Below are 7770 nucleotides of genomic sequence, written 5' to 3'. Positions count from 1 at the left end.
AAACACACACATACACAAACACACACACAGCGCCAAATACCTGCACTGTTTGGCCCAAGTGGTGCAGAACCTAAACTTTTCTTCTGCCTGCTTCTGTCTCTGGTCACTGAGCATTTGCTGCCGTTTTTAACGCGTAATGACCGAGGCAGAGACAGACTGACACAAAGCGCGCACACTTGGACAGCCCACCAAGAAGTAAGTACACTTCACAGGCTCCTTCTTACCTCGCGGAGGAGGCGCTGCGCGGATCTTCACAGGTTATTGGACCTTTATTCACACTGATCTGTAAAATACAGTCAGCTTACAGTACAAACCGGTAGCGGTAAAAGTCACACGGCGGCTACAAATCGGCCCATGAGCCCTGAGACCCGGCGCATAATGGGTGTTATCTGGTTATTTAGAGGCAGGTGCCAAGTAGGTGACAGTCAAACCATAAATGCCCAGAGGTAGCAGCCTATAGCTCGCCTTTGTGATCACGGCGAGTCTGTCCTCATACTTCCCCTGGTCTCCTCGTTTTCTGCCCTCGAAAGAGAGAAACTTGAAAAAGATCTAAGGGGAGTTTAAATGCGATCGAGAACTAATTAAGCTTAATTACGCCTGTGCGTAAAACGGGCACGTTGAGCACCATCTATCTGGCGGAGCGATCGAAATATGGGCTAAAAACTGGATCTCACGTGCAGAATAGACACTTAATGGTAATTTTTTTGAAAATCTTTATTTCTGATTATTTCTGTTGGTTTAATCTGCGAATTAGGAGTGCAAGCAACAGACAGAAAGACAGACAGACAGACAGGCAGACAGGCAGGTCGATGGATCTACAGCCTCTCATTCAGCTATGATGTTCTCTAATCTGTCATAGACATTAACCTTGCCAGCAGTAGGTCGGTCAACAGCAGATGAGTGGCTGAGTTCATGTGGGTTCATGATGATTAAACGCATCACTTCTACCCACAAGTTGCCGCCACTCACTGAGGGAACCTCTGCTCTGCTGCGCGTCTCCGCGCGGAACCAAGGGCGCGTTTTAAAAATGGAGAAAAGAGCTTTTACAGCCACTTCAACTTCAGCGTCTGTTCCCTAAATTTGCACGGATTGCAAAGTTGTCAACAGCCACCCATAATCTCCCAAGTGCACACACACACACACACACACACACACACGGCAGACACAAGCAGCAGTAAAAATAAAACAGCAGCAGTTGTTGACAGACAAGCGGTGCAGCCTGTGAACACCTTGCCAAGGTAAATCCTCCTGAGACGAGTTCACCCCCCGCGTTTCCACAGCTTACCTGCTGCGTTTACCTGCCCGGTCGGTTTGCTGCGGCGTCACGAAGCGGCCCATCATTGCTTCAAACGCGGGGATCTTCTCTGGAGTCTCGGGGGCCCTCCGGTGTCACTCGGTCCCGAACGTGCCCGTCTCCCCCCATTTATTACCGGGAGATTACCGGAGCGCTGTCTCTGCTGCTCCCGACTAATCCTGCCCTCGGGGAGAGGTAGCGGCGCGCTGACGTCACTCTATCAATCCAGCCGCAAGCTGTCCACTACACACGGCCGGGGCATGGACACAAATCCCCTGGAGGCGCGCACACACACACACACACACATTCACAGAGTTTAATTATTGTAGGTCAACACACTCTGATTTTTAGCCCAGAAATAGGTGACAACTTGAGCCTATTAAAACATGAAGCAGCTGAGGAAATTGTTTCCTCATCCAATCATCTGGTAGTTAAAGTAAAGTTAATTTAAAGGTGCAATGTGTAATATTTATGTAAGAAGTATAATTAAATAAACAACAAAAGCTGAAAGAAAGAAGAAGAAGAAACTACCATTTTAATGTTATTTCAAAGATGTAATGTGTTGCACAGATAGCCTAGCACGCTAACCAGTTAGCCTCAGCTGCTCCTGTTTCCTGAGGTCCCGATCACACACAGACTCGTCCAACAGGCTGGAAAAGCATGTTTCGGGCTAACCGGCGTGGTGTACATGTGGAGCAGAGCTACATGCACAACTGGTCATTGTGATTAACAGAAACAGCAGCGTGACTTCACCACGTGCACTTAAAGGTCCTATATGTAAGAAAATGTAGATTTTTGAGTCTCATTCCCAACTTGACAAATTTTCCCAGCATGTCAAAAACTGAAGCTGTGGGATGGCGACCGACCCGTCCAACAAGCTCTCAGAGTTGAGCCAACTAGTATCAGGAGAAACTTCAGAAATATTGTCCCGAGTATACCTGAGCACATGGCAACAAACGTTTTGATGTGTCCTTTAATGCTCCTGTAATCAAACCTTGTTTAAATTTCTGTATGTGTATAGATCTTTGTCAGCAACACAGCGTCACAACCACGACAAATACAGTCACGAAACTTAATGGGCGTGTAGCTGAGATTAAAATGAAAGATGAGTTCGAAGACAGGTGTGGTTTGAACCATGATTTCTGAGTACTCCTGTAATAATAATGACTACAGTGTAGTCATGGGTCAGAACACAAACATGGTCTCTAGTTTATTATGAATTAATCGCTGTGCAAGTGTGACCAAAGTAGTTTACCTTCTAGAAATTAATATAGTGTAGTTATAAAGAAAAACTTAATAAACCAATACTTGGGGCATTGTTTGTGAAGACAACCTTCTATACAACATCACGTGTGTGTGTGTGTTTCTATGTGTGTCTGTGTGGTCTGGACTTCCCTCCTAAGCAATTGCTCATTAACACTGGAAAAGGCATTGAGTGGGGTTTGGGCCGCTCCAACCACTTACTGTACCTCTGTGTGGTTGCCATCCAGCCAATCTATTCAGCAAAATGCTTCCTTCTTAAATAGGATCCAGCTATTGAGATTAATGCTGTGTGCAGGTATTTGTGTCCCTATTTAAAGCATTTATCGATCAGTGCGTCTCTGAAACTCTGTAAAAAGTACCTCGCCAGCATTCTGACCCAGCACATTAAGCACCGCCGCCGCCACCATCACCACCACCCCTCCCTGAAACTGCACACACACACACACACACACACACACACACACACACACAGGCACACACACACACACACACACACACACACACACACACACACATAACAGGAGGAACCCTCAATCTGAGCAGCAGCCCCTCGAGACTCCTCCAAGTGCTGTGGTCTGCAGGTATCAGAGCACTATTATTAGCTTTGTTTTCCTCAAACACATTTCCCCATCAATTCTCCATACAGCGGCTCACCTCCACAAGGTCTGCACCGTACCTGTTTAACTTTAAAGGCACATACTCTGCCAAAAGTATGTCGTGAATATAGAACGCTCAGATTAAAAGATAAATTATGTTGCAGCTTCACTCAGTATAACCCCTTTTTTATATAATGGCCATCAAAATGCTGATTATGTTAAAAACAATCATCACTTTATCTCTAAACACAACACGGACGCAGGTAAAGTTTTGGAGCATTAATGTTCAAAACATAGTTTTGCTAATACTGTGAGCTGTTGACTTGAGACTTGACTTAACTCAGATTCTCAGAAAGCTGCGCTAATCACTGTTTTTATATCAACAAAAAGGTTGACGCATGGTGACAAGGCAACTGAAAAACAGAGACAGGACAGTGCATGGACTAGTAGGGGTGACATAAGGGCCTAAATCTGGAACAAGCAGTGTTTATTAAGAAGACAACAGAAGGTAGTTTTTCATCTTTGTCGTGAGCTGGAAAATAAAGACAGATATGTTTTTGTAATCTTCTAAGCAGTAGGCCTGTTACAAAGCTTCTGGGAAAGGTTACACCACTTATAAGAACTCAAAATACTAATTACAGTCGCCGCATCTTTACAGGGGAGTGACTGATGGTCACTTCAAGGTTTTGGCAACAGGTGAGTACCAATTAGTCGAGCTTAATCAGATCACAGGCTGAGAGCCAAACACATTGGCATGTAGGCAATATGAATGAGTTTACCGCCAATACTGACTTACTGTGGATCTACGTACTATTTGTGAACTATTAGGGTAATTGTCTGTTTGAAGGTGAGGCAGACTGACCAAACCTGCTTGCTGACAAACATATTTCACAAAGTTTGTTTACGCAACCAAACCATGACCGTTTCGTGTTTAGGCACATAAGCTACTTAGTTAGGTTGAGGAAAAGATTGTGCTTTGAGTTAAAATAACTAAATTTCTTACAAAGAGTGAAATCACTTAAGTTACTTGTTGTTAATTACATAACATAACTTAAATACAAATCAATCGTGACAATCTTGAGTCACACACGGGACTCAAACCCATCCAACCACCACCAGTGTCCTCCAAATCAAACTCTTCTCACTCTTTACATAACTGCACAAGAGGGGCGCTTCAAGACGTGATGCTAAAGGCTAACTACTGTGCTTTGCTGTCATTTCTGACATGTTAGGAGCAAGTGCACCACATGAAAGCAACTGCTGACACTACCCCATGCTTCTTCACACTTTATGAAGGAGCTTTTTGAAGTTGTTCCAGCCATATCACAATATTGAATGCACAGCCTCCTGTATGCTACTTTCTTCAGGATTATGCATCCGGCCCCTGTTTTCTTAAATTACCACATGCAAGTCTTTTACAACCATGTATTTTTGTTGGTGCTTCTTGTCTGGTGTTGTTTTGAATGCTGTGTGATGAAGCCAAAAATGACTCACCACAACCCACAAACTTTTCCTACAAGGTACGGTGTCTCAAGAATTTGTCTGATAATATAAAGTGGAGACAGCGGAAGGATAGACTTGTTAGGAATACCTGAGGCAGGAGAAGAAAATATTTTCTCTCTCAGGCCTGCTGACTCTGATAGAGCCTTAAGTGTTTTATGAAACACCCCCTGAGGGAGGCAAAGGGGTGGCCAGAGACATCCATCACCTTTGGCTGAAATGCCAAAGGAAGACAGTCTGCTGACACAACAGGAGAATACAAGAGAGAATGATAATGCTTGGATATTGTTCCAGTAGCTGCCAAAATGTCAAAGCAGTTTAATTTCTTTATCACTTTTAATTTGATTGGTGCAAAATAAACAAAAAAGTAAAAGGAAGTATCTTCTTAAAGCAGTTTAAGTTGATGCTTTTTTTTAATGCTCCTTATTGATTCACACCTCCACTAAACATGTGATAAATCAGAGTGAAACTTATCTTATTTTGAATATAAATAATGGCTGTTGGTGTCCTGTGTTAATGGAAAGAGTCATACACACACACACACACACACACGCACACTCCTGGACTCTCATACAAGCAATGTTAAATAGTCTCTCCTTATGTAAACAGAAAGAGCGGAGGGAAGACGAGGTACAGAGAGGAAATCCTCTGTTTAAATGCCAAGCTGTGCGTGCCATTCTCTCTCTCCTGCTCTTATTTCCTCTTTTCTGCACCTCTCAGGGCTCAGATTCTCCACCTTCATCTCTCCTCCGCTGCCTCTTGTGTGTTCGTGCATGTGGGCGTGACTGCGGGGGAGTGCACGTGCCAGCTTGTGGCTCACATTCATGATCCTGGTCGTGCTTTAGGAAAGATGACACGGACATGCTTTTGTCTTTGTGCCACTGGAATGAACCGACAGGGGAGAAGAAGAATGAACGCAGGATGCAGGTTGGAGTAAAAAGAAAAATGCCTGTGACTGTCAAGAGGAAAAGATGGAAAGCAGAGAATACTGAAAAAGACGACAGAGAAAATTCAATTAACATGATTTCAGTTTTAGTTATAAATTGGATAAACACATGACTGTGAAATAATGTACGGCAGTACTAATGACCCGTTGTCCAAGAAATTATCTCCAAAGTTAAATAAAAAATATTTTACACTCTTTTTGAAGGAATACATCAACATTTTGGGCTAACACTAGAACACGCTATAAGCTGTTTTTCTGGGAGTTAAAGGAAAAGATTGTTACCACTTTCCTGTTTGTGTGTTAGGAAGGGAGCTGGTGCCGGGAGGTGATTAGCCTAGCTTAGCATAAAGATAAGGTGGAAGCGCTAATCTGGCTCTAACCAATGTGCAAAAATACCCCTTTGAATATATTATCTCTGCCAAGGAGGTTATGTTTTCATCCTTCTGCATTTGTTGGTTGGCTGGTTTGTCAGCAGGATTAAACAAAAACTGCTGAACAGATTTTCTACAAACTTTAAAGGAGGATGGGTCTCGGCCCAGAACAGAGCCCATTAACTTTTGTTGCGGATCCTGAAAAAGACACAGATACAGGTTCTTTTCTCACTTTGTTTTGCCAGTTTTTCCCCTCAAATAATTTTTTCCTCTTCTTACTTCAAGTATTGAGTGATGGAATTCCACTTGGACACAGGTAAGCTGAACCCACCCGGTTCTAGTTTGACCCGAAAACATTTGAGGAATGAACTCCACAGCTATTTTCTATATCTATACGTTTGTTAAATGCAGATGAAGAATGACATTCAGATAAAAGACCAGATGATGCTGAGTTTGATGTTAGTGAACTGAACGAAGAATTGCACTGAGAGAGCCATAACGCCATAACAGACTGAATCTTCCTGTTCACGCCATCTCGCTGCTCTGAATGCCGAAGATGCTGTATGTGTGTGTGTGTGAGAATGTGTGTGTGAGTGTGTGTGTGTGTAAATGTAGTCCCTTGCTGACACAGCACTTCTTCAGGAACTTGGGATTGTGTGTGTGCGTACGTATGTGTGTGCCCTGGCCTCTGCTCCCTGCAGATATGCTTCCTTTCAGAGAGACTGTAGAAATAAGCAGCGAGGACCTTAGACTGTGTGTGTGTGTGTGTGTGTGTGTGTGTGTGTGAGAGAGAGAGAGAGAGAGAGAGTTGAATTTCTTTAGAAAGACTTTTCAGCCCCACCAAGCATCTTTGGTACACTGAAAACAATGTATTTCTCCAACTTGTGATGACATTTAATGTGGAATTATTTGAGGTGAAGCATCTCTTGTAAAGCGCTCACAGACTCACTCAGTCGCGTTCGGAAGATTCGTCGCCGGGGACCAAGGGTTGTTCTACACCTGTTAACCTGCACCACCTACAGGAGGAGAAGGCATCATCAGCAACAGTTTAGACCGTAACAGTTCATTTACAATTACAAAGAGGCAGAGAGGCTCTCTCTTGTTCGTCTAAAGCCTGAATCTTGTAGAGACAGAATTCAAAGTCACCACGTGCACAACAACGTAGGCAGTGTACTGAGTGCTGTGTTTCTCAGCACTGTTTTCATATTCAAGCTAGTTTCCAAAGAATGATTCATAAACAGCATCTTATTAAAGACACTTCTGCACGAGAGTCTACATCCCGGTCTTCACTGTGTATGTGAAAAACAGTTCAAGTGGGAGACTGAAAAACTGATAAATGTTTGTCACTTAAGTCAACATCAGTTGTTGCTGAAGAATACAAAGTTTAAAGGTCTGTGGAGCAACATCTGTATAGCCTCCTCATCTGTGCTGCTCAGTTGCATTAGGCACTATTCATATAACACACTCGAACCTCTGATCAAGAAGGATGATGCATAGAATAAAATAAGAGACTGATCTCCAGTTCTGTTGCAACAATTTCGATCCATTTTTAAAAACTGTTCAGCAACCTGTGTTCCTGTGCTCCTCTCCAGTCGGATTTCCACACCACACCTGTCCCATATCAGCCTTGTCAGCACTGTCCTGTTCCCGGTGTCTCCCCACCTGCAGCACATCCCCTCGTTAGTTTAGTTTGTATTTAAGCCCGTGTTGTTCCGTCACTGTTTGTCGGTTCGTCTGTTTTCCCATCTCGTGTGCTTCTGTGCCTGTTCTCCGGTCTTCATGCGTTCCCTTTGATCTCGA

At 43.6% G+C, this 7770-nt stretch overlaps 1 protein-coding gene across 2 annotated transcripts in view; it reads right to left on the bottom strand.

Annotated features, from left to right (window-relative positions):
- Positions 1 to 7770, bottom strand: part of tll1 (tolloid-like 1) — a 57112-nt gene that overhangs the window by 45504 nt on the left and 3838 nt on the right. For both annotated transcript variants that reach the window (XM_030434958.1, XM_030434969.1), the window contains exons 2-3: positions 6920 to 6986; positions 1286 to 1569 (exon numbers count right to left, since the gene is read on the bottom strand). The gene's annotated coding sequence lies outside the window, so the exon portion shown is untranslated. The remainder of the gene's footprint in view (positions 1 to 1285; positions 1570 to 6919; positions 6987 to 7770) is intronic.

Source organism: Sparus aurata, chromosome 1 (assembly GCF_900880675.1).
Source record: "Sparus aurata chromosome 1, fSpaAur1.1, whole genome shotgun sequence".
Taxonomy (NCBI): domain Eukaryota; kingdom Metazoa; phylum Chordata; class Actinopteri; order Spariformes; family Sparidae; genus Sparus; species Sparus aurata.
Note: the sequence above shows the minus strand (reverse complement) of the source record. Positions and strands in the feature narration are given on the sequence as shown.